General features: G+C 44.2%; 1 long non-coding RNA gene across 1 annotated transcript; it reads right to left on the reverse strand.

Moving 5' to 3' along the window:
- Positions 1-1,477: 1,477 nt before the first annotated feature.
- LOC126492410 (uncharacterized) lies at positions 1,478-18,577 on the reverse strand. The gene is made up of 3 exons (XR_007589587.1): positions 18,286-18,577; positions 17,355-17,386; positions 1,478-3,800 (listed from the first exon to the last, which is right to left on the reverse strand). It is a non-coding gene; the product is annotated as an uncharacterized lncRNA (long non-coding RNA).
- Between the last annotated feature and the right edge of the window lie 7,922 nt (positions 18,578-26,499).

Below are 26,499 nucleotides of genomic sequence, written 5' to 3' on the forward strand. Positions count from 1 at the left end.
CCAGGCTTTTATAATTTATAATAAGTCTCTGTGTCGTTATTTGGGAGTGATCTGGCAATTCAAAAGAAAGTCTGACTACAAGAAAGGAAGAAAGAAAAAGAGCCAGGTGATGGTGGTGCACATCTTTAATCCCTTTAAGCACTGAGGAGACAGAGGCAGGTGGATTTCTATGAGTTCAAGGCCCAGTCTGATCTACAAAGCAAGTTCCAGGACAGCCGAGGTTCTGTGGAGAAACTTGTATAACAAAGCGTGTGGGGGGGTGTGTGTGTGTGCTCAAGTTGTCATCAGAACTCCTTAAATTGAGGTCTTTCTTCTCTAAATTTGGTTGACAGTGACTGAGAACAACACTCTAGTACTAGTGTGTGTGGTGGAAAATTCCAGTTGACAACCTCCAAGAATACTCAGCCGACCCCTCTTCTAGCAGGCTGAGAGAAGGAACCAGCATTTTCGGCATAACTTCCCTGTGCCCAAGTCTCCAACAGACACTTTTTGTGTGTTATCTCAAGGCTTCCTCCCAGCAACCCTGGAAAGCAGGAATTACCACCACCATCTCACTAATGGTGTAGCTGAGGCTTGAGAAGGAGTCATACCTTATGACCACTTAGTCTGCAGATAGCAAAGATTCAAACTCAGGTCAGTTTTAACACCAGACCGTGCTGTCTGTAAACTTTGTCTCTAAACCACTGTCTGTAGCTTTGGGAACTCCATTAAAGAAAAGGTGCTGGTGGCATAGCAGAGAGTGCCCCTGGTGCCTGGGTTGCTGGCCCTAGTTGAACATGGAAAGCTCAGGAGCACCCCTGTATTTGTAAGCAGCTGCCTCTCAAAAGTTGAACTAGAGCCAGGTGTGGTGGTACATTCCTATAATCCCAGTACTTAGGAAGCTGAAGCAAGAGGATTGTCACAAGTTTGCCGAGAATCTAGGCCACATAGTGGATGTCACAATGAAGCCTATTATTTTGTATAATTAATCTGTGCTAATAAAATGGCCTGAGAAAAAGCTGACTCGGAAGCACAGACTGAACAAACCTAGGATGGCTGCACTGGAATCACCTGGTAGGCACGCGACAAATGCAAATATTTGGACCCCTGTTCAGTGGGTATGTACCCAGAGCCTAGAAATCTGAACCTTTTGAGATTATTGTTTGTCATTCTGAGGCACTGACAAGTGTGGGAACCTCTGTTTTCAGGAGCCTCTGAGCCCATGGTTTCCTTTTCTGCCTGTTGTTATACACATTTCTCAGAGCCAAAGCACGGTTCTGAAAGAGGAGCCAGCATCCCCTGGAGGCATCTGAGGATGCTTTGGAATTGTTTGGGTCAATGGTTCTCAATCACAGAAGATGCCATGTGTGCCTGGGACACTCTCCAACCCCCAAACACTCAACTCAGTTGAGAATCCTTACACTGGTCCGATGAGGCCAGAGATAAGTTTATGGGGCTAGGAGACACCTGTATGCTCAGCCACTGATGCTAGCCACTGAAGGCGTAAGTCACGAACAAGGCCACACCAGTTTGGAGTTATGATTAATAGGGTGTTATTTATTTAAAGGGGAAAACTTACAGATCACCGTCCCAGACAACAGCCATCTGCACAACCAGGAAGGGAGTCTAGTCTCCGGCGGAGCAGGAAGTGAAGAGAGCGAGCAGAGGAAATAGCCGCTTTTTTAAAGGGAGAGAGACCACGCCCCAATGGGCTGGTATCACAGCAGCTATTGGTTGGAGGGGCAGAAGGACCTCCCGCAACAAGCCACTTCTGTGCTATTACTGAATCCAGAACCTTCTCCACCATCTGGGCACTTCTAGAAACACTTTTCTCTCTAGGGAACCTCCCCTGTGCTGCCTCCCTTACAACAGGGGTTACATGGGGAGACCCTTTGGGCTTTTCTGGAGAGGTGTCTATTATTTCTTCCCCTGGGAGTGTTTTGGGGTTGAAAGAGACCTAGAGCACACTGAGCAGAGGACCAAGATTAAATGGCCCTAGGTACAAAAGTATATTCATATGCTATAAATTGTGGAACCAAGACAATGTCATGTCTTAGTCCCAGTCAATCCTCACTATGGATAAATTCAGGCTTGGTATTATCAAAGGCCATGATTTAAGAGAGAGAGAGGGAGAGCTGGACAAGGTGACACACACCTGTAATCTCATCATTTGGGAGTCTAGGACAGGAGGATTATGGAACAGTTGGGGTTACATAAAGAGACTTGGCCTTGGCTCTAGAGCAGACTGCCTTTCTTGGGAATGTCTGTCAAAGGGTCGGCTGCTGTGTCTTGGTAGCTGCACTCACTCCCGTCTGTCCATTTGGCTGACTAGCAGGACAGTGCTTAGAATGGTCTTTGCTTTGAGACAGAAGTACTGGGGAAAAGCCGGCTCTTACTACCACCAGGCAGATCCTAGTAGATTGCTCTGAAACATCTTTCTAAAATTCTACAGACTGGGTAGACAAAATGGCTCAGAGGGCAAAGGTTCTTGCCTTCAAGCCCAAGAACCTGAGTTTGATCTCCAAGGCCTCACAAGGTGGAAGGAGAGAACTGACTTCCACAAATTGTCTTCTGACTGAAAATGAGGATATGACATCTGGTTATGTAGATATGAGGGAGGGGTCTCTGAAAGAGTCCAGACTGAAGTAGACCATGAAAGGAGAGAAATGGGGGTAGAGCCAAAGAGGAACAGAAGTAGGGGGGGCAAGAGTCAAGAGTAGAGTCAAGAGCCAAGATAGCACATGGGAACCAAAAGTGAGTAACCAAAGTGGCTGAGTTATATAGTGATCAGGAGTTTGGGGAAGAGAAGGGAAGCCCAGCCCCTGGGTTCGGGAGGTTTAGGGCTAAGGGGCAGGTAAGAAGTGCTGGGAGGAGCCAGAGATATCCAGGGAAAATGGGAGAACTGGCCTGGCCAGCACTGATTTGATATGTAAATAGACACCTCAGTTAGCCATTTGTCCCTGGTCTCTTCTGACCCTGACCTCTGTACAGGTGATACAAATAAAAGTAAAAGAATTTCCCTACTGACCTGGCCATGGTGGGATATGCCTTTAATTTCAGCAGAGGCAGGCAGATCTCTGGGTTTCAGGCCAAACCAAACCAAACAAAGAAAAAATAATAATAACTCCACTACTAAAAGCCACTCCGAAATTATTGTAACACAGACTCAAAAGTCATGTGGCCAAGCCAGAACTGGCATGTGAACAAGCCAGAACTGGCAGAATTTGAACAGTAATACCTATTCCTTTCCCTCTTGGATTCCAGATCCCCCCTGGGACAGGGTCATGCCCACTGGCAGGCTTTGTGTGTGACTGGGATGACTTGAAGCTGGCATTGCTCTCTGCTCACCTCCCCCGCCATGGTTCCAGATGAATAAAGCTGTGGGTTTCATCTTCTTGTAAAGGCATTCTCTCCTCCACCATTGCAGAGACTATGCACTACTTTTTGACTTCTGAAACGCCAGTCTTTCCTGGTGCAGAGACAATAGTGGAAGAACAGAGTCGGCCAGCGGGTGAAAATATTCCATTCTGCCTGATAGCTTCTACTGCCAGTGTCCTCTTCTTTCCCACTCTGGAGTGGGTGAGAACTCTGGTATTAAATGCCTTCCTTGAGGAAGAAAGCCTCAACTAGGTGGGTGGTTCTGAAACAAAAATAGAGGTAAAGACCTTCCTGATGGAGAAGAATCCCAGGCAGTCTTGTGGCTCTTCTTGTGTCTTCTAAAGCAGCAGGCGCTGGGTGCACAGATTAGAGGGTTAGGTCCTTTGGTGAAGATGTGTATGTGGTTCACGTTCAGAGTCAGTGGTTCCTGGAAGTACCTGCAACTGCTCTCAAGGACAGGAGAAGAAAAAGAAGAGTTTGGGACTGCACGCAGAGCTTACCTAGACGACTCATGTCTTCCTACTCCACACATGCCAGCCCTGGGGTTTCTCAGAACTGGCAGTGGGGTAAGGCATTAACACATACTTTTTGGAAAAGCTCCTGGTTCCAATTCATTACTCCTTCCTCTCCCACAACACCCTGCTGCTAATCTCAATTGAGAAGCATTGAGGCGAGATTTGCCTAGCCATCTGGGTTACGTTGGGACTGGTGAGGCTGCATGGACAATATACAGGAGGTACAGATGAAAACATAGCCATGAGTTGATTTTAAATAGGCTAGGATGGAGCCGTGCGATGGTGGCGCACGCCTTTAATCCCAGCACTCGGGAGGCAGAGGCAGGCGATTCTCTGTGAGTTCGAGACCAGCCTGGTCTACAGAGCTAGTTCCAAGACAGGCTCCAAAGCCACAGAGAAACCCTGTCTCGAAAAACCATAAATAAATAAATAAATAAATAAATAAATAAATAAATAAATAAATGGGCTAGGATGGGGTTAGACATGTTGATAACTGGCTGAAGGAGACAACACTGGCTCTTCTGCATAACCGACAGCATCACTAAGCTTAGGGAAAGTGTCTAGTTGATTTACTTTGAAATGCAAAAAACTAGACAGTTGGTCAGCTAGGAGACCGTGGACAAATGAGGCTGGGTGAGGTTGTTCACTGGGGTAAAGGCATTTGCTGTCAAGTCTGATGGCCTGAGTTTGATGGTGGAAGGAGAGAACTAATTCCTTCAAGTTAGTTATCCTTCGACCTCTCCACCTGGCTAGTGTGTGTAGATGCATGAGTGTTCACACATACACATAACAAATAGGTAAGTAAATAGATGTAATCTTTAAAAAAATGAAAAACATAGAGCCTAGACAAACTACAAGACCACGGGTTGTTAGGACCCATCCCTGAGGGAACCACATTGGACCTTGAAACTTCATTGTCCTTGGCAAAACTATTGCTTGCATGATATACATATATTTATATCTAAAGAACCCCCTGACTCCATTTTGAAGGCAGGAGCCATTATATTGTCCTGTTAAAAATAAGTTTCTATTTACTGTAAGAGCTGAGTTGCTCGCTGTTTCCTGGAACCTGACCTTCCCCCAACCCATGACCTTGATTTGTTTTTGTGAACACTCTCACCTCCCTGACCCTCCCTGAACTCTCCCTAGTCATGTGGTGACCTCATGATGTTTTTTGGGGGGATTTTTTTTCTGTATTTCTTTATTGCCCTATTGTCTGTCTTCTGTAAACCTGATTTGTAACTACTTAAGATTAACTTCCAAAAAATGGACTGGGGCTGCTCTCTTCAACCTTAATGGACCCTGGAGGCAGCGGCTAGCCAGCTCTTGAGTGTAACTCCCCCCAAAAAATTCAAGCTTGCTTCAAGTTGTGGTAGTGGTTTTATTCTCCCTCTTGGGATTAACATATCAAGCCACTGAAAGGCGAAGATTATCAACCTATTACCCTCTATCCATTTCCTTATTCTTTCAAGTAATCTTTGAGGCTTCTTTCTCAAACAGGAAGTTTCTGGCTCTAGAAGCTTTGTACAGCAAGCAACTTCTGACTGGTCATTATTTGTATCGTCTTAAGGTTGGTTCCAAGGCTCTGCTGATAGTATCTAAGCACTCAACCTATGAAGAGTGACAAAATGTGACTCCTTTTTAATGTATACATTCTTGCTTTTCAAGGTTGTTTGTTTTTGAACTCATTTCTCACAAATATAGTCCTGGCTCGCCTGGAACTCTCCATCTTCTGTCTCGACTTCCCAAGCGCTAAGACTACAAGTGTGTACCACCATCACAGCCTAAATTAGTCATTTTCTTTGTTTATTAGAAGCAGAGCCTCTGCTGGACAGAGGTGCCACATGACTTTAACCCCAGCACTTGGGAGGCAGAGGTGAGAAGATCTCTGAGTTCGGGGCCAGCCTAATCTCTTGAGTGAGTTCCAGGACAGTCAGGGCTATAAAGAGAAACTCTGTCTTGAAAAACTAAACAAAAAGCCAAAGCATCAAACAGGGCCTCATGTATCCCAGGCTGACCTCAAATTCAGTTTATAACTGAGGACGTCCTAGAATGTTTACTGTTCCTGCCTGTGCCGCCTGAATGCTGAGATTCCAGTATGAGAAGAATCAACTCTGTCTTACTTCCTTTTGCCCAGCAGTACTTAACACAGTGCCTGATGTAACAGAGATTGTCATTAAATATTTTGAAGTAAATCAGCTTGCAAGGCCAGGGCCAGCTGGTCTTTCCAGATACTTGACTTTGCTTCTTTGTTTTGGAAAAGGGTTAAGTCCTGGCTGAACTGGAACTCACTATGCGGATCAGGTTGACTTAAGACTCATGGCGATTCCTTCCTCTGCTTCCTGAGTGCTGGATTACAGGAGTATGCCACAATGCAGGGCCATTACTTGACTTTTGAAAAGTTTTATTTTTGTTTATGTGTGTGTGTGTCTGTATGTATGTATATATTTGGATGTGGGGATACCTGAGAAACCCAGAAGAGGGTATAGGATCCCCTGGAGCTGGAGTTACAAGCAGTTGTGAGTTCCCCAGCCTGGGTGCTAGGAACTCAGCTCATACTCTGCAAGAGCACTAATTTCTCTTTGTAACAGCCCAGCTGTCCTGGAACTCACCATGAGTGCTGGGAACTGAACCCAGGTCCTCAGCAAAACAGAAAGTTCTCTTAACCACTGAGCCCTCTCTCCAGCTCCCCTAAGAGCAGTAATTTCTCCTATCTGTTGTGCTATCTCTCCAGTCCTCAATATGTCTTAAAAAAAAATTCCTGAGTTTGGAGCCACACATATTTAATCTCAGTACTTTGGAGGCAGAGGTGAATGGGTCTCGGTTCAAGGCCAGCCTGGTCTACATAGGAAGTTCTAGGCTTAGCCAATAGATGTCCTCTTCCTAGCCTAGACCTGAGATATGATGTAATGTAAATGGTGTTTGATTGGGGGGCTTCACCCCAGCCCCCGGCATCCATTTTTGAATGCTGGTTGGCTAGCTCCAATTCAAAGCTCCCTCCCCTGGGAGTGGCCACAGTCCAGATTCCACTTCCAAGAAAGTCTACCAAACAGTGACCCCCTCCCCAGGGAGGGTCAAGACAACTCCCAAAGGCTGTTTAAACTGCCCCCAAGAGAATGAACACGCAGTCTCTCCTTTTCCCTCTCAGGTGGTCATTCCAGTTCTCCTTTCCCCTTTCTCCCTGTTCCCCCCCCCCCGGGGGGGCCCCGTGTCTTTCCGGGGGCCACGTGGGAGCACTGGCACCCATTAAACCTGGGCATCTTCTAATTCGGTCTGATTTGGTCTGATTGGGATTATTGCGTCAGCAGAGAGATTTGTTGGTCAAAAAACACTTAACAAATGGCACCTCACTTTTGTGTTTTTTACACCGTAGACTCATGGTACCAGATTAGCCACGAGAAAACAAAACAGACAAATCTACACTGAGAGACATCCTGCATTGTTTGACTAATATTTCTCAAAACACTTAGGGTCATCAACTGTTAATCCCACCAACTGAGAACAAGACCACTCCCACAGTTTAAAGCCAAATTTGAAGCAAGCTTTAATTAAATACTAGTCAGGTGGCAGTAGAGGTGGCCGGGCCCTCTAAGACTCAGCATTTACATCTAACCAACTGCACATTGCCCCCACATGGGGGAGGGACTGTAGGTGCTGTGGCACAAATAAACTTGTTACTTCTTGAAAAAAAAAATTCTGTCTCGAAAAATAAAAAATAGAAAAAAAAGGAAAAAAGAAAGGAAGGAAAGAAGGAAGGAAGGAAGGAAGGAAGGAAGGAAGGAAGGAAGGAAGGAAGGAAGGAAGGAAAGAAGGAAGGAAGGAAAACCCATTAGGTACAAGCAGACATCCTGATGGACCTCCAGCCTGTGAACTTCTTGCCCACACGTGACCAAGCAAGTCCAGTGCAGAAGGGTCAAACAAACTTGTTTAGGGGAGTGAAAACTCGTGGCTTGTTATCTCCCATAAACAACAGCCTCCAGCATTTCAGGAACTGTCTGTCCTCGGGCAAGGGGCTCCCAGAGCAGAGGCATTTTTTGTTTCCCTGGATCTCTTAGGCCTAGCAATTAAAATTTAAAGTGTAACTTTGGCTCTCACACAACAAGGAGAGTCTGGAAAACTGTTGACAAGCAAATGAAGTACAGTGTCCTGGATGGGATCCTGGAAAAGAAAAGGGATATTTTCTAGGGAGGGAAAAACTCTTGGGAAAAATCTGTTAGAATGTGGAGTTCAGTTAATACATCATCAATGTTAATTCCTTAATTGTGACAAAAATATCAAAGTAATATATGATGTAAACAGTAGGAAAAACCAAAGAAGAATTACTTGGGAAGTCTGTACTACCTTTGCAGTTTATTTATTTATGCTAATGTGTATTTTTAAAAAGTTATTTTTAGGTGTATGCATTTTCTTTTGCATGCACCACATGCATGCCTGGTATCTAGAGAGGCAAGAAGAGGGTATCAAATCCCCTGAAATTTGGGGTCAAGACACTTGGGGGGAAGCCACCATGTGGGTGCTACAAAGTGAACCCAGGTTCTCTGCAAGAACAACCAGTGCTCTTAACTGTGAAGCCTTCTCTCCAGCCCCTACTTTTGCAATAGAGTCTATAAGGGTCTCACTCTGTAGCACTGGCTGTCCTGGAACTTGCCACGTAGATCAGGCTGGCCTGGAATTTGTTATGTAGACTAGGCTGGCCTGGAATTCAGCCTAACTGCCTTTGCCTCCTGAGTGCTGTGATCAGAGGCATGAGCCACCACACGCAGATTTGCAATTCCTGTTTAAAGAATGTTTTCATAAGTTTTCAAATATTCCAAAATAAAAAGGATGTGGCCATTAAGGTCGTAGCAGAAAGATAGGTTTCAGCCAGTCATGCCTTCTTGCCCCCTGGCTAGTTTTATCATTACTGTTACCGGAGTAACTGGGAGAAACGGCGTAGGAGTGAGGCTTCTATGGCCACACGATTTCTAAGGGTTTAGTTTGGGGCTGCTTATGCCTGGGTGTTTGGGCCCAGTGTGGTGGTCAGAGCCTGTGGTAGAAGTACAGGAAGCTGAAAACTGAGAGAGGAAATGACACTGCTCAGCTGGATTTCTCCCTTTACTCCTGCTAATCCTCCTGCCTCGGCCTCCTGAGTACTGGGATTATAGGACTGTGCCACTACATCTGACTCCCAATTTTTCCACTTACTGGTAATTCTTCTGTGGTTTAATTGCAAACAGTTCTTTAATGAGAAAGATTATTGTGATTAGGAGTAAGAGCTGTAAGGGATGAAGTTTCAGTTAGAGATGGCAGGAATAAATTTTGTTTAATTTAGAAATAAATTTTTGATGCCTATTGCACAATATGGTTACTATAGTTTATAATAGTGATTGCAAGTTTCAACATTGCTAAGAGGTGAAATTTCAAATATTTTCACCATAAAGTGATATGTGAAGTAATGGATGCTAATTAAGTTACTTTAATTTTTTGCATCATCCCACAAATATATATAATCATAATTTGGCAATTAAAAATCAAATAGCTCAGGGGTTAAGAGCACTGGTTGTTCTTCCAGAGGACCTGGTTCAATTCCCAGCACCACATGGCAGCTCACAACTGTCTGTAATTCCAGTTTCAGGGTACCCAATACCCATGGCAAAATACCAATTTTCATAAAATAAATATAACTTTTTAAAAAGACTATATTAAAAATGCAAATAATGTAAAAGAAGTTTAAGACACATACACACCTATGTGTATCCATTGAGAGTGAGGGCCAAGGATGTAGCTCACTTGTAGAGTACTTGCCTGGCATGCACAAGGCCCTGGGTTCACTCCCCAGCATAAACGGGGCATAGTGGTTCACACCTGTAATCCCAGCACTTGGGAGATAAAGGAAAGAGGATCAAAAGTTCAAGGCTATCCTTGTCTACATAGTGGATTCCAGGCCAGCCTGGGCTACCTGAGATGCTGTCTCATGAAAAAAGAAAGGAAGAAAGGAAGGGAAGAAGGAAAGAAGGAAGGATAAAAATGAGTGAAAGCTATAGGATTCATTGGCCCTGCATCTGAGTGCCAGCTCTCCTGATTATTAATTGTGGAACATTAATGAATTTAAGTTCTTTGAACCTCAGTTATTCATCTGAAAATATAAATAAAAATAAAAGCCACAGTACGGCTCCCCGCGAGCTGCCACGTTGCTCACATTAGTGAGCTCTTTGCATCAGGTCTGGCACAGAGTGGGCTGTAACAAGTTATTACTGAAGTCAACTTTGATTCTTTTGGTATATCGTATGAGCAAGGGGTTTAAGTTTTCTTTTTATCCCAGATCTTTAAGGAATTTTTCCCAGAATCCTTAGAATGATCCATCACTTCCTAGTTGACTGGAAAATGTCACTGTCATGAAATGATACTTACATAGAATAATATTTGTCGTAGGCTTTCTATTCTATTTCAAAATGTCTGCTTGTTTACTCTTGTCCAGTTGGCACATGTCATTGCTTTGTGCGGGCTTGTGATGGACCTGTCTACTTAATAGCACAATTACTGATTACATGGTATTCTTTGTGGTCTTGGTTGTGTTTACTTAGAATTGGTGTGACAACCGTGTAGAGTCTTCTTTATTATTAGCTTTAGTGAAAGGGGTCCTGGAATTAGAAGACATAATTCCTGGAGTGTGTGTGCGCGCACGCGTACATGTTTCTGGAAGCCTATGGACTATTTTCGAGGAGACTTTGATGTACGTCCAAGACAAATAACACAGGGTTTGAGGAGCTAGAAAGACTGCTGTGAGCACCCAAAGATGCATGTCCCAGTGAAGTAACAGGAGACCTAAGCCTGGAAGGACACACTGAGGTGACTGTTCAGAAGGCCGTAAGGGGAGGAGGACATAGTGGAACACCCTCCGTGGAGGGGAATACAATGCGCAAAGGTAAATAAGTTTGTAGAAGCCAGTGACCAGCTCCCCATGGCTGCAGGCACTGCGGTGGCAGGATTGACTGGAACACACAACCACACTGGGCCTCACATAATTCCAGAACATTTCAAGAGCAACTTCACAGCCTAAATTCCAGCTCATGTCTTTCTAGGATCTTTGCGGCTCCATCGGACAATCAGCTTGTCAGCCCAGGTTACCTGGGAATAGTACCAACGTTTCCCTCCATTTTTATTTCTTTTCCATTCCTGTTCCTTGAGGTACCGTCCGTGTTTCTGTTTGATTTGTTGTTGTTGTTGTTTTGGTTTAGTTTGGTTTAGCTTTGCAGGAATAGGGTCTCACTAGATAGCCCAGTCAGACCTACAGCTTAGACCAGTTCTTCCGCCTCTCTGCCTCCCAATTGCTAAGAATATAAGCAAGGGCCATCAAGTATAGTCCCTTAAAAGTATGGGGCCCATAGCAGCCTGGACATACATAATGGGGCCCAAGCCATGTGGGACCCTGGGCAGCTTGGTTAAACCTGGGGACCAGGCTGCACGGCTGCTGTGGCAGGCAGCAATGGGTTCCAGGAAAAGCCCTAAACTAACAGCAAGGAGGGCCAGCATTTTAAGGGAAGTACCTGACAGATCAACCCTTACATAAGATTAGATAAGATCTCCAGAGGTCCCTGAGCCCAGGACTCACCTGCTCCCCTTTGGCCAAGACTTCTAAGACAAACGTCAGCTGGAAATCCCCTCACCCCAACCTCTACCGTGATTAAAAAAAAAAAAAAATCTTGTCCCAATTGTCCCAGCTGGACTTGTCATTGTCTGCTCTCTTGGCACCGCTGCATAGGATAGAGTCCAAGCTTAAGTGTGAATAAAGGCCCTTGCTTTTACATACAAGTGTGGACTTCGTGGTAGTTTTTGGGGGACACTGTGATTGTAAGAGAAAATGTCTTCTAGCTGGGCCTTGGTGGCACATGTCTTTAATCCTTGCAATCAGGAGGCAGAGGCAGGTGATCTCGGAGTTAGTGGCCAGCCTGGTCTACTGAGCGAGTTCCAGGACAGCCAGAGCTACACAGAGAAACCCTGTCTTAAATATATTTACTCATTTGTCACCCTTCTAGAGGAACAGAGTGAAGACCCTCCTGTTATTATTCAGGCATCTGTACTGGCCTGCCCTGGGGGTCCTGACAGGACACCTCCTCAGCTGCAGCCACTAGGAGCACCTCCTGAGCACATTGACTATGTTTCCTTTTAAAAGGGCCCTGCCCACCCCTGCAAAAATTGGGTTATGATTGAGTGCCTTCTTCTTCCCTGCTAGGTATATAGACGGGTGTTTTTGTTTGCTTGGTTAGTTTGGGTGCTAGGGACAGAACCAGGGCCCTGTATGATAAGCATTTGCTCTACCACTGAGCTGCATCTTCACATCTGGCTGCCTGTTTTTGAGGAAACACAATTGTTTTTATTAATCCTTATATCCTGTTACAGTATCTGGAATAGAGTAGTTAATAAAAATAGAGGTACATGCTGGGTGGTGGTGGCGCGCGAAACCCTGTCTCGGAAAAAAAAAATAGAGGTATGTGAACTGGGGAGGTAGCTCAGCTGGTAGCATGTGTTAGCCTAGCACTCCTGAGACCCTGTGTTAACTCTTCAGTAGCGCATAAACTGGGTGTGTTGGTAAGTGTTCTAATCCTAGCAGAATATCAGATTTTCAAGGTTATCTCATCCACGTTGCAAGCTCAAGTTTAGCCTAGGCTACCTGAGATTCTGTCTCAAAAAATATTGAAACAGCTTTCTGTCTGCCCTTCTGGAGTGGCAGCTTCTGCGTCTCTCCCTCCCCCCCTCCTTCCCCCTTCTCCCCATCCCTTCCCTCTTCATTACCCACTAAATAAACTCTATACCCCAGCTCTCAAAAACAAACAAACAAACAAACAAACCCAAAACAAAAAGAGCAAAAAACAACCTCCAAAAACCAGTGGTTTTCAACCTTCCTAACACTGAGACCCTTTAACACAGTTCCTCATGCTGTGGTGACCCCCCCAACCATAATTTTTTTTTTTTTTTTGTTTCGAGACAGGGTTTCTCTGTAGCTTTGGTGCCTGTCCTGGAACTATCTCTTGTAGACCAGGCTGGCCTCGAACTCCCAGAGATCTACCTGCCTCTGCCTCCTGAGTGCTGGGATTAAAGGCGTGCGCCACCACTGCCCGGCCCATAAATTTTTTGTTGCTACTTTATAGCTGTAATTTTGCTACTGTTATAAATTTTAATGTAAATATCTGTGTTTTCTGATGGTCTTAGGGTACCCTTGTGAAAGGATCACTCAAACCCCAAAAGGGTTGAGACCCACAGGTTTAGGACTGCCATACAAAAAGACAAAAATAAACTGTGACCTCGAGTCAGGTCCTTAGGTTTTGTTTGTTTGTTTGCCTGATTTGGTTTGGATTTTCTAGACAGGGTTTCTCTGTATAGCATTGGCTGTCCGGAACTCACTCGGTAGCCAAATTGGCCTTGAACTTGTAGACAGCCAAGCGTACCTGATTTCCAAGTGTTAGAATTTTAAAGGCGTGCACCTCCACCGCCCAACCTAAGTCCTTACTTAGTTCTTAATGCCTTAGTTTACTAATCTTAAAAATGAAGATAAGGAGAGTATCTTCCTCCCAGGATGACTGGGAGGGTTAAATGAGTAAATACGACAGCACCTAAACTGTCTCCCTGCGTAGCACTCCTATGTGATACTATTAAAGACAGAAAAGAAACTTCAGCTGGTGTGGTGACCCACTCTTATAGTTTAAGCACCTAGAAAATGAAGCAGAGGAATCTCAAGAATTCAGAGCTAGTGATTTTGAGTCAGCCTAGTCAGCCTGGGCTTCATAAAACTCTGTCAAAATAAAATGAAATAAGAAACACACACATACACACACACAAAAATTTAAACTTCTTCCAACTGGATCAAGAGTGATGTCATATGCCTGTAATTGCAGCACTCAAGAAACAGAGGCAGGAGAATCAGGAATTGAAGGTTAACTTTGGCTACAAAACAAGTTCAAGTCTAACCTTGGTCTACGTGAGATCCCAACAAAAAGGTGGGGGGGGGGGCAGACGGGCTATGGTCTGAATACCATCTAACACGGGCCTCTGGGCAATGAAAATCATTTATTTTGTTGTTGCTAGGATAAGTCTTCAGATGAAATAGCTTCTGAATTTCTGTCGTCACATCTTGCAGCCCAGTGTCGGAGACATTTACCAGAATCTGGAGGCAGAATGTAGCCCTTGGCTGTCCTTTTGTGACCCTTTGACCCCACATTATAGCCTTTCCCCCAACAGAACTGAGCCTCTCTGCCTAGTCATTAGGTTTGGGAACAGGACATTTAAAATGGAATTGTCCAGATTTATTTGGTGATAATGTGTTCTGACAGTGTTTAGCCTACAGGCCCTGTACGTTTCCATCAACTCGTCCCCGTGGAGAGATTGCCTGGAGCAGCGTCACATGTCTGGAAATACTGTCTTCTCAACCGTCAGCGAAGTCAAAGAGTCTCTTCTCAAGCCTGTGTGGGACGCCCTGCTCTCTATCCGTTAGTATTATCTCAGCAGGCAAACACTCAGAGAGGCCAGGCCAAGGGAGCCTTTCTGATTAGCTGGGAAAAGGAAGACTTAGAAAGTTAAAGCCTCAGCCACCTTGCTGAGAGCTTCTGCTCACCCAGGACTCCATCTCTGTGCCCTCCACAGGCTACCTAAGAAACCTATGTTTCCCCATTCTCTATCTTGGTATTTATCCATCCTTCTTTTTTTTTTTTCCCAACTTGTCCAAATCTTCCCAGCATCCAGAGCCACTGAATTAATTACTTCCCTTTGTATGTGAGAGGCAGACAGCTCTGGCTGTTCTAGAATACACTATGCAGACTAGACTGGCCTCGAACTCACAGAGATCTGCTTTCAGAGTGCTGGGGTTAAAAGTATGGGCCACCACACCTGGCTTAATTTCAGCTTTTCTTTTTTTCAAGCCAGATGGGCTGACATTAGTCTAGAACAGACCAGGTCTGCTGCACAGAGTCCCTTGCAGCCCTCTCCTGTGGAAACTAACACCCCTTGGTTGTGGAATAAAGACTGGAGTTCAACAGTAACTTCAAACAAGTTTATAGTTTCCCTAAGTGATCTTTTACCACGGCGCAATTCTAGGCATCCTGGGGTCCTCTGGATAATTCTTTTTTTTTTATTATTATTTTTAAATAATTTATTTAATTTTAAGCACATTGGTGTGATGGTGTTGGATTCCTGATCGAAACTGAGTTACAGACAGTTGTGAGCTGCCATGTGGGTGCTGGGGGTGTTTGAACCGGGGTCCTCTGGAAAGGCAACCAGTGATCTTAACTGTTGAGCCATCTCTCCAGCCTCTTCTCTGGCTAATTCTTTTATTATTTATTTATTTATTTATTTATTTATTTATTTATTTATTTATTTATTGGTTTTTCGAGACAGGGTTTCTCTGTGGTTTTGGAGCCTGTCCTGGAACTAGCTCTTGTAGACCAGGCTGGTCTCGAACTCACAGAGATCTGCCTGCCTCTGCCTCCCTAGTGCTGGGATTAAAGGCGTGCGCCACCACCGCCTGGCTCTCTGGCTAATTCTTAAGCTAATAATTTTTTAAAGATGGATAGCATGTGGTAGATTAAGATAAATTTGCTAGTCAGGCAAGGCAGTGCAGGCCTCTGAAGCACTCCAGAGTCAGAGGCAGGCAGATCTCTGTGAGTTCAAGGCCAGCCCGGACCACAAAACAAGTTCCAGAGCAGCAAGAGTTATTATACAGAGAAACCCTGGATTGGGGGGGGGGGTGGCTGGAGGAAATGGAGGAAGGGGGAAAACAAGTTGGCTAATTTATTATATCAAGTAAGGGCAAAATATAACCACTCATAAGACAATGCAGAGGGTCTGCGATGGCTCAGTAGGTAAAGGGTCTGCCGTGCAAGTGTGAGGACCTGGGTTCCGATTCCCAGTACCCATATATAAGAGCCAATTGAGTAGGGTGAATTTGTGACTCCAGCTCTTGGGGAAGAGGAGTAGAAATAGGAAGACCATTGGATCCCATGTAACCAATCAGTGAGCTTCAGGTTCAGCCAAAAGACCTTGCCTCAAAATATAAGTTGGACAGGGAGAGAAGAAGACACCCAAGGTCAACCTCTGGTCTCCATATGCATGTGTGCACACATGTGTACAAACACACATACATGCAAATAACACACATAGGGCTACACATACCATGTGGGAACATTTTACACCCAAAGATAGAAGAGACATAATCACAGAATAAGGGATAGTACATTTAGTTTGATTTAGCTTTATGAATTTATAAATCATTTTGTTATTTCTTGTTCTATAGAAATCTGAGTGAAACACTTTATCAGGCATTTGCTCTAGGACTGGCATTTGGAATCACTGCTCTGGGAGCTATAATATAATTTTTATGTGATATCCTTGACCCAGTACCCTTGACTCTGGTTGTGTTAAAATCTGGAGAATCAAGCCTTAGAAGACACACAGATAGACTAACAACAGTATCAGTAAGTGCCAAGACTTGTGGATCCTTCTTCCTGGATATATAACTAAAAGCTTTGAACATGATGTCCTTAGGTATCTTTGAAGAAGGACTTCTGTTGTTGTAATGGTTGGGACAGCATACTAATCCCATTAAGTCTGGCCTGGGAATAACTGTGGAGTCTAAAGTCAGCAGAGGCAGATATCGGAATGGATACTGTGTTGTGACTGAAACCCAGGTGTAATCTGTCACCACAGGTGAGATTCTCATATTTGTACGTAACCAAACCCCACTTTAAAAGAACCTTCCCTATCGTGAACTATGAGGCAGGTATGAATGTCATTATAAAGCCCAAACAAGAATGGAGGAAGGTAGTAGTATTTTTGAGCCCCTACCCGTGTGAGACACAAGCAAGCAAAACTAATACCATTTGCAATTACCCTTAATGATAAAGTAGTTAACCTTCTAGACAAGCGAGGAACTTAAGGTGGGTACAGCACCTGAACAAGGTCACCAAACTGGAGGTTGCTAGAAAGGAAGATTATTTGACTCTGACACAATGCTCACTACATAATCTTATAGGGGAAAAAAGAACCAAGAAGTACAGCCGCAGCATTTTTCAGAGTGGTGAAATACAGACAATTGGAACTAAAAATACTCGCAGTATAAAACTAGAGGGGAACTTTTGAACTTGATAAATAAAGATCAGCGATGTAAATGTAAAACCTACACTGAATTGGGTGTGGTGGCACATGCCTATCACCCCACTACTTAAAAGACTAAAATAGGAGGGTCATAAGTTCAAGGACAGGCTCAGGTCCTTAATTGAGTTCAAAGTTAGCCTGAGCACAGGAGGCTCCTGCCCTCCTGACAAACCAAAACAAAACAAACCAAACAAAGCACCAATGGCATTTTAAATGCAGAAGATTAAATAGTAGAAGACTCTTATAACTTCTGCTGAATTCACTTATGGTTTTAGCCAATGAGTTAAATGTATTAAAGTGAGAGTAATAAATAAATAATCTAAGTTTTAGAAAGGAGAAAGTAAAATGGGTTTTACTCACATACTAAAAAGATGAGAAGATCCTCAAGAACCCTGTAAAAAGTGACTAGAATAAGTGAATTTATAGAGGCGAAAATACAAGTTCTCGAGACAGGGTTTCTCTGTGTTGCTTTGGAGGAAGTCCTGGAACTAGCTCTTGTAGATTAGGCTGGCCTCGAACTCACAGAGATCTGCCTGTCTCTGCCTCCCGAGTGCTGGGATTAAGGGTGTGCGCCACTACCACCTGGCTGAAAATATATTTCTATATAGCAATAATGAATCACCGGAAAATGAAGTTGAATGACCATTCCACTTACAATAATATTGAAAATCTTAAATACTTTATAAATGTTATATAGTATGTCCAGCACCTGTATGCTGAAAAGCACAAGACATTGATCAGAAAAAAAAAAAAAAGGTTTCAACCTCAAACAAGGGATCTAGGGATGTAGCTCAAGGATTTGACTATCATGTTTATTTTGACGTGGGCCGGGTGGCCTCAAACTCATGATTTCCCTGTATCATGAGTGTTGGTAATAACGTAGATGAGTTATCACCAAATCCATTCAAAACTGTTATTATGAAATCTAACCAAGGTGGTGAAGGGCATCTACCATGAAGTCGTAGGACAACTAGAATACATAAATCTCCGAGGAAGCCAGGCGGTGGTAGGGCATGCCTTTAATCCCAGCACTTGGGAGGCAAAGGCAGGTGGATCTCTGTGAGTTTTAAGTTAGCCTGGTTTATACAGAGAGTTCCAGACCAGCCAGGATTTCATCCTGTCTCTGAAAAGCAACAAAGACAACCACAAAAAGCCACCACCACCAACACCACCAACCAACAAAACACAACAGCAACAGCAGCAAAGCTGAAACTACTATGTGATTCAGCTGTGCCGCTCACAGGCAGATACCCAGTGCACTCTGTGTCTTGCAGCAGAGATACTTGCTTACCTCTTATCATTGCTGCTCTAGTCACGCTAGCCAGGAAATAGATTCAGTCTAGAGGCCCATCAGCTGATCAAATGGATAATGAAAGTATGATACACATATACACAGAGGATCTTCATTCATCTGTGAAGAAAAATGAAATTGTGAGATTTGCAAGTAAATGGATTAAATGGGAAAAACTACTCTGAGTGAGGTCACTCGGGCTTAGAGAGGCAAGCGTTTCGTGTCCTTTCTCATCTCTGGATCCCAGCTTCAGAACTTTAGATTTGAATGTTTAACTTGGAGTACTTATAGACGCTAGGAAATTAGGAAGGGATCTTGGGGTAGAGATACCTTGGGGGGGGGGATAGTAGGTCATAGGAGATATGAAAGTAGAGAAAAGGAATACATGGGTGGGGAGATTTAAACAGGAACGAGGGTGTGAGGGAGCAGGCAAGGGGGTGGGAGGAGAAGGGTTAACCAAAACAAAAGGTATGTCTTAGCTAGGGTTTCTATTACTGCGCAGAAACACCATGACCAAAAAGCAAATGGGGAGGAAAGGGTTTATTTGACTTAATACTTCAGAATTGCTGTTCATCACTGAAGGAAGTCGGGACAGGAACTCAAACAGGGCAGGATCCCAGAGGGAGGGGCTGATGCAGAGACCAAGGAGGGGAACTGCTTACTGGCTTGCTTCCCATGGGTTGCTCAACCCACCTTCTATAGAACCTAGGACAAACAGTCCAGGGATGGCAGCAGCCACCATGGGCAACAGCACCCACCATAGTCAGCAGCACCCACCATGGGCTGGGCCCTCCCTCACTAATCACTAATTGACGATCCAGCCTTACAGCTGGATCTCCTAGAGGCATTTCCTCAACTGAGGCTCCTTCCTCCGATGATTCTAGCTCGTGTCAAGTTGACACACAGAACCAGTCAGCACAGTGTATGAAAAAGATTTTTTAAAAGAGTTGGAAGGAGGTATCTTTTTCATACTGGATAAGCTACTCCTACAAGCCACAGGTTGTTAAACAAAAGGCCCAGTTTCGGGTAGGGATACCTCCTAAGAGTTGCTGATTAGAGAGGCCCAACAATACAATTTGGCCATTTCTCTTGGCTGCCTACCAGAACCAGATGATATTGCTGAAGACATTACTTTGATTGAAAAGCATTTTTTAAAAGTTGGAATTGAGTTGGAAGCTTCTCCTCTGCTGGCTAGCTTTCTGAGTGCTCGAGGTGTTAAGCAGACCTCTGGAAGTGAACACATGTCAGCTGACCCAGCTGTGAACCATACAAACTACAATACCAATTGACCAGGCAAGATGTGCCCACAGCAACAGTGTGGCAAGACTGTTATGGGGACAACTAATTGTCCTCCCCACCCCACCTCCACCCCCACCCATTTTTTTGAGACAGGGTCTCTCAACATAGAGCTGGCTGTCCTGGAGCCTGCTATACAGATCAAGTTGGCCTCTAACTCACAGAGATCCTTGTGCCTCTACTTTCTGGGTGCTGGGATTAAAGGTATGTACCACTACACCCGGCCTTCTACTCTTGAATTTGAGGCTCATTCCACAAAAGAAATGTATGCCTCTTTAAAAATCCACTGGGAAGGCCAGGGAGGTCACAGGCCCTGCCTGAAAACTTCCTGCTGTTGTTTGGTGAAGCTGACCCGGCATCAAACTGCCTTTTAAACATTTGTGTTTATTATATGCACAGACAAATGCTGCTCTCAGCCTTAATCAGAGAATCTTTTCTTTGCCCGGAATGCTAGTTTGTGAATGCAGAGACTCATGGCTGCTCAAGGTATTGAGAATAAAGGACAGTTGAGTGCTCAGCCCTAACCATGACATTCATATCATCCCCACTAAGACCCAAAGGACAGCATAGAAATGGGGGCGAGGGGCTGCAGAAAAATGTAAGTGCTGGAAATGGGGAGAAGGTCTGAAAAATGTTGTCTTCTGGACATGATGTGGGCATCTTTACCATGAACACACAGCGACCACAGTTGCCTGCTCTGGTCCTGTCAACGCCACTGATGGCTCGGGGAGAAGCTCATGAGGTCCCAGTCTGCTAAATAATGGGCTATTGGCAGATTTGGCAAGGAATTTTGGGGATTATCTTAGGTACATACTTTCTGGTGAGCCCACCAGTTTCCATACCAAACCCAGGAGCCTCCTGTCTCCACTCACCCCAACACTGGGTTACATGCCCACCACATCCAGCCTTTTCTATAGCTCATGGGGATCTGAACTCGGGTCCTCATGCTGGCATAGCAAGCACTTTACCCATGAAGCCATTTCCCGAGCATGTTTTGTTCTTTTGAGACCATCTCTCTATGAAGCTCACTCAACCATGTGCCCAATTTGTGATCCTTCTGCCTCAGTCTCCCAAGTGCTGAGATACAGGTAAGGGCCACCAAGTCCAGCTAAAACTGTAATATAACCCTTATTTTTAAATGGTTTGTTTTTATTTTATATGCACTGGTGTTTTGCCTGCATGTGTATCTGTCAGATCCCCTGAATCTGAAGTTACAGAGAGTTGTGAGCTGCCATGTGTGTGCTGGGAGTTGAACCAAAGTCCTCTGGAAGAGTAGCAGTGCTCTTAACTGCTGAGCCATCTCTCTAGCCCCATATAATACATCTCTTGAAAGAACAATATTGAGAAAATAAATAGGCAAGCCAGCATACATGCATGTGCACACAATCACAAAGGCATAAACTGTAAAGGGCTTCTGTATAGACATATGAACACTTACATTTGATTTTTTTTTCCAAGACAGGGTTTCTCTGTGAAACAGCTATGGCAGTCCTGGAACTCACTCTGTAGACCAGGTTGGCCTCGAACTCTCAGAAATCTACCTACCTCTGCCTCCCAAGTGCTGGGATTCAAGGTGTACACTACCACCACCTGACTTTTGATTTTTTTTAAATATACCAAGGATTTGAAAGGAAATGTTAGAAGAGAATGGTCAAATTGGTAGTACAGGGTTATAATTGCAGCTACTACTGAGACCAAATTAGGAAGATTGCAAGTTCAAGACCTGCTTGGACTACAGAGTGAGTTCAAGGTCGGTCTAGGCAACTTAGTAAGACTCCATCTCAAAATGAAAGTTAGAGAAAAGACTAGCTCAATGGTAGGGGGTTGTCCTGGTGTTGTTCTACCATGTCCCCCAATACTGGAGAAGAATCTATACAAATGACTAAGGAGAACACAGAAATATGTTTATCATCATTAGGACTAAGAGAAATTATATTAAAACCACATAGGAGTACCACTACATACCCACTAAAATGACTAAAATTAAAAAGCCCTACTCCTAGCCAAAGCTGGTGGGTGACACATGCACTCAACCCTCAAGAGGTGAGGAAGGGGAAGAAGAGCTCAAGGCAAGCTTGGTTCTACAGTGAGCTCAAGGTGAGTCTTGGCTACACGGAGAGACGCTGCCTCAAACAAACAAGCAAAGAAACAAAAGAAAAAACTCCACAGTCTCAAATGAAGGTGAGAATGATAACTCTCAAACGTTACCGATGGAACTGTAAAGTGACATTATATGGAAATTCGGCTATGTCTTATAAAGTTAAGCATGAACTTCCATTATGACCCAGAACTCTTTCTAGGTCTTTATTAAGGACAGCATATGTCTGCACAGACACCTGCTCATAGATGCCTACAGCAATTCTGGTCCTAACTGCCAAAAGCTGGGGATCGGGCTGGAGAGATGGCTCAGAGGTTAAGAGCATTGCCCGCTCTTCCAAAGGTCCTGAGTTCAATTCCCAGCAACCACATGGTGGCTCACAATCATCTGTAATGAGATCTGGTGCCCTCTTATGGCCTGCGGGCATTCACACAGAAAGAATAACGAATAAATAAATAAATAAATAAATAAATAAATAAATAAGCAAGCTGGGGATCATCCCAATGTCTATCAACTGGTGGCTGAATAAATAAATTCATTTATACAATGAAATACAACTCAGCAATAAAAAGAAAGAATTTACTGATAACACACAAGCATGAATTTTAAAATCATCTTGAGTAAAAGAATGTGCAAAAGTATACCATAATAATGAAAAGTAATTAAGTGATTCTTATGAGGTACAAGGTGGGAGGGCTGATTCCAAGGAACAAACATAGAAATATACTTTGTCTTGACATGGGTAGTTACTGCATGGGACATGTTTGTCAAAACTCATTGAAAAAACCAGACATGGTATTGCATGTCCGTTATCTCAGAACTTGGGTGTAAAAGTCAAGATCATGAGTCCAATGCCATTCTCAACAATATAGCATGTTGGGGGGCTACCCTGAACTATGGGAGATCCTGTCTCCAAAAAACAAAAGTAAAAATAAATCTTAAAGTTTTTAAAATTCTTATAAATTTTTAGATGCATCTTTGTGCTGGGAATTGTGTAAAAGGAATTCCTGAGATCCAGCCTCAATTGTTAAAATGTCTAGTTTATCAGGAAGTAATCACCTAGAGAGGCAAATAGAGAGGTATCTCAAGTGGAAGCAGCCCAAAACATGACTTTTACCAGGTGAGTAAGGTATTGCTCATAATTTAAATGCACCGATGGCAACAGCTTGTTAAGCAAAACTAGGGCATATGTCACAGGAAGGGTCCATGGAAAGAATAGAGGCTGTGGGAATCTCACACAGGGCAGGCGGAAGCCATTAGTGACCCCCCATTCCCAACCTTGGGAAGAATTCCTGAAAGGGCTGAATTGAAAGAAAAAGAAGGAAGTTTACAGGCGGGATCTGGGAATTCAGAGACCCTGGTCAGAGAGTCTCTAGCCCAGGAAGGTACATTAGAGAGAGGTGTGAAATGGATAGTCACTTATAGGCAACTAAATTAAAGGTTATTTGCAATATGAACAAGAAGACATAACTGGGAATATTTGTTAAAGACTTGTTTGTAGCCAGGTGATGGTGGTGCATGCCTTTAATCCCAGCACTTGGGAAGCAAAGGTAGGTGGATCTCTGTGAGTTCAAGGCCAGCCTGGTCTAGAGAGTGAGTGCCAGGACAGGCTCTCCAAGCATAGAGAAACCCTATCTTGAAAAACAAAACAAAAACAAACAAACAAACAAAAAACAAAAACAAACAAACAAAACTTGTAGAAGCTAAGAAAGCCTGCAACTCAAATGGAAAGGGAGTTAATGAAATGAGGCACATCCGTTCTGCAGCATCCCATCTGCGTGATTTACCCTAGAGTTTTCCTGTATCTATAAACTGTGAGCTAGCCCGTGTCTCACCTCCTGCCCAGGTGTAACGTAGACCACTAGTGATGGGCATGAACGAGCTTTCTGAAACAGCCTCAACTAATGGCATAGGGGAGCTGAAGGGCAAGTACCCCATACTCTCTCACAGAGGGGGTCAAAACCACGTAGTACAGCGGCTCCAGAAGTTCCCCCATGAATGAGCTCTGGTTCCCTCTTGATTAGTTACTTTTCCATTGCTGGAATAAAAAGGCCATTACCAAAGCAGCTTACAGAATGTGGAACTTCAGTTCCCAACGGGTAAGAAAGAGTCCATCAGCATCCTGGCAGGAAAGCATGGCAGCCTGCAGAGCGATGGCTGGAACTGCAAGCTGAGAGCTCACATCCTGAGCCGAAAGCACAAAAGCCCAGTGACATTCCTCCTAAGAAGGTCACACTTCCTTAAGCCTCTCCAAATTGCATCGCCAACTGGGGACCACGAACTGAAAATCCCGAGAGTGTGGGAGCATTGCTCATTCAAACCACATCCACAGTGACAGCTTGCTTGATAAATATATCCATGATGACTTCCTTCCCTTCTTCTCCTCTCTTCCTCAGTCTTCTGCTTGTATTGCCCGGGATTGTAACTGGGTTAGCAGGAATGAAGATATTCTAAAGAGAGTCTGACCCTTAACAACTCCAGGAGCATGAGGGGCAGGGGGGATTTTTCTAAAATAGCAAACTCTGAAACTCTTCTTAATAAAAAAAAAAATTGGTAGTCAGTTAGCCAGACATAATGTTACATGCCTTGACTCCCAACACTCAGGAGCCAAAAACAGGTGGAAATCTATAAACAGAGGTCTCTGCTAGGTTGGGTTATACAGTGAAACGCTACCTCAAAAAATAAAGTTGTTGGGTTGTATTTATTTATTTTGGCTTCTTGAGACAGGGGCTCATGTAGACCAGGCTATTCTTGAACTTGCTGTGTAGCTGTAGCTGACCTTGAATTCCTAATCCTCTTATACCAACTATAATACTGTAATTAAAGACATTTGTTACTATTCCCAGCTCAAATTTTAGAATTTTTAGAAACAAAAACACAATCACGAATAGCTTGTTTGTTTTTACTTTGGAGGTGCCGGGGAATAAACCTAGGGCCTTGTATATGGTAGGTAAGCACTCTATCAGTGAGCCACATTTCCAGCTTTTCTTTGGAGAGAAAGCTTAAATCACAAGCCCATTGCATGTGAGAGCCTGTCTTTGAACCCAACACTGGCTGGCTCCTCCCCTGCAAAAAGACAAGTTTAACATGCTTTATGACACAGTAGGAAAGTAGTGTAAGAACTGACTCTGGAACTGGCCATAGTAGGGAATGCTTTTAATCCCAGCATCCCAGCACGTGGGAGCCAGAGGCAGGCGAGTCTCTGTGAGTTTGAGGCCAGCCTGGTCTACAAAGTGAGTTCCAGGACAGCCAGGGTTGTTACACAGAGAAACTCTGTCTCAAAAGAAAAGGAAAGAAAAGAAAGAGAAGAAAAACCAACTCCGGGCACTAGGGACACAGAACATTTTAAAATAAGAACCCAGTCTCTGCCTTTAGGGAGTTCTCAGAGCATCAAAAACATCAGATGTTTATCCATGAGGCCACGTGACAAGGAGCAGGAGAAAAGTAAGTAGCAGGGTCATGGGAGCCCAGAGGTCAGGTCTGGCCAGCCTCGGGCATCATCTTCCCTTCTGCCTCACGAAGGCTCAGGCTCACTTCTTTAAGAACGAGCAAAGAGCTGTTAGCAGAGCTGAAGGCATAGCTAATAATAATGAAGCAAGTTGGTGCTCGAGAGATGGCGCTACAGTTAAGAGTGAGTACTGCTTTGCAGAGGACCTGAGTTTGGTTCCCAGCACACACATCAGCTGGCCAGAACCTGTGACTCCAGCCCTTTGGGCTCTGATGCCCTCTTCTTGTCTCTATAGGCACCTACACTCCTGTGCACAGATACACAGACACACACACGTACATGTAACTAAAACAAAATAAAATTTAAAAAAGAAAGCAAATCAATGCTTGCCACCCAATCAGATTAAATACGACTAATTGGAGGATGATGGCCTGTGGTAAGAATTTAGTGGTTCTAGCACCCTGGGAGTTTCTGGTCGGACAATTACATTCATGGGATGACCCTGGAGTCCCCTCATGTCAGCCTTCTCTCCATGTCCAGCACATCCTTGTGCTCTGAGATCATGGTCGCCAAGCAGCCTTCTGTAGACGGTTTATTTCAGAGGAGATTTGCTAGAAGGAAAAACAAAACGTACCCCCTAGAGGAGCCAAAGATTATGATACTGCTGCTACTGTGAAGCCATGAAGGGGCCTTCTTGCTTCTGGGACCTTATCACGAGCCTGCTTAGCCTGGTGGTCTCCAGCTTTGCTGCTGCATTGTGATTCTAATGGCTGCGTCACACCTCCTGTCTATTACTTGCAGGGAGAAGGGTAACAGCCTGCACCTAGTGTGTACACTCTTGCCGACTGTCTTCAGGCACGCCCTGCATGAGTGTGACCTTCTCCTGTACTAGCAGATGCTGGCTTCTTCGTTTGTTTAAATAGTGTTTTGAGAGATGGTCTGACCGGGCAGAACTCTGCTCACAGAGATTGCCCTGCTTCTGCATCCAGAGTACTGAAACTAAAGGTGTGCACCAACCATTCTTATAGCAATGCTTTTTTCCTCCCTCCCTCCCTTTCTTTCTTCTTTCCTTCCTTCCTTCCTTCCTTCCTTCCTTCCTTCCTTCCTTCCTTCCTTCCTTCCTTTCTTTCTTCTTTTTTTTTTCTTTTTTCTAAATAGCTTTTTGTGAACCAGGCCTGGTAGTACAGACCTATAATCTCAGCTGCTCCAGAGGCTGAGGTGGAAGGTTTGCAAATTCAACATCTTCCTAGGTTATAGGGTGAGTTCAAAGCCAGCTTGGGAATTAATGAGAATCCCATCTCAAGTTTTGCTTGTTTGCATGTTTGTTTATTCCTTCCAAAAAAGGGTTTCTCTGTGTAGCTCTCGTTTTTTT

Source organism: Alexandromys fortis, unplaced genomic scaffold (genome assembly GCF_014885135.2).
Source record: "Alexandromys fortis isolate MF-2015 unplaced genomic scaffold, M_Fortis_MF-2015_v1.1 scaffold_80, whole genome shotgun sequence".
NCBI classification, from domain to species: domain Eukaryota; kingdom Metazoa; phylum Chordata; class Mammalia; order Rodentia; family Cricetidae; genus Alexandromys; species Alexandromys fortis.